We start from the raw sequence: 813 nt of genomic DNA on the forward strand, positions 1-813 counted from the left end.
CTTCCTGCATCCATCCCTCCAACCCCGCATCCCTCCCTTGATCCCTACATCCTTCCCTGCATCCTTCCATCCATCTCTGCCTCCATCCATCCATCCATCCATCCCTTCGTCCCTCTGTCTCTCCACCCCTCCATCTGTCCCTCCATCTGTCCCTCCATCCATCCATCCATCCCTCCATCCATCCATCCATCCCTTCGTTCCTCTGTCTCTCCACCCCTCCATCCGTCCCTCCATCCATCCGTCCATCCCTCTGTCCATCCGTCCCTCCATCCATCCCTCTGTCCATCTGTCCATCTGTCCCTCCATCCATCCCTCTGTCCATCCATCCCTCCATCCCTCTGTCCATCTGTCCCTCCATCCGGCTGCCGCAGGTCCTGGCCCAGGCCTGGCCCTTTTTCGGGCAGTACATGGAGAAGCTGCTGGTGGAGAACATCGCCCCGGCCATCCGCGCCTCCAACACCCACCTCCAGACCTTCACCTTCACCAAGGTGGACATGGGCGAGAAGGTAGGGCTCCCCTCGGGGCGGGGGGGTGCCCCCATTGCCCCCCTCCATCAATCCCACCCCCCCACTCACCGCTGCCCACCCCCCCTCGCAGCCTCTCCGGGTCCTGGGGGTCCGGGCTCACCCCGGTGCCCACAAGAAGCAGATCCTGCTGGACCTCAACATCAGGTGAGGGGCCGGAGCCACCCGTGGGGCGAAGACATCAGGTCTCAGTCCCCAAAATCCCCATCACCCCTCTCACCCCCACCACACTGGGGTCTCCCACCACTTGGGGAGGCAATGGGGGGGTCATGGTGAAGACCCCCCCCCG

Source organism: Calidris pugnax, unplaced genomic scaffold (assembly GCF_001431845.1).
Source record: "Calidris pugnax isolate Ruff unplaced genomic scaffold, ASM143184v1 scaffold541, whole genome shotgun sequence".
In the NCBI taxonomy this organism is placed as follows: domain Eukaryota; kingdom Metazoa; phylum Chordata; class Aves; order Charadriiformes; family Scolopacidae; genus Calidris; species Calidris pugnax.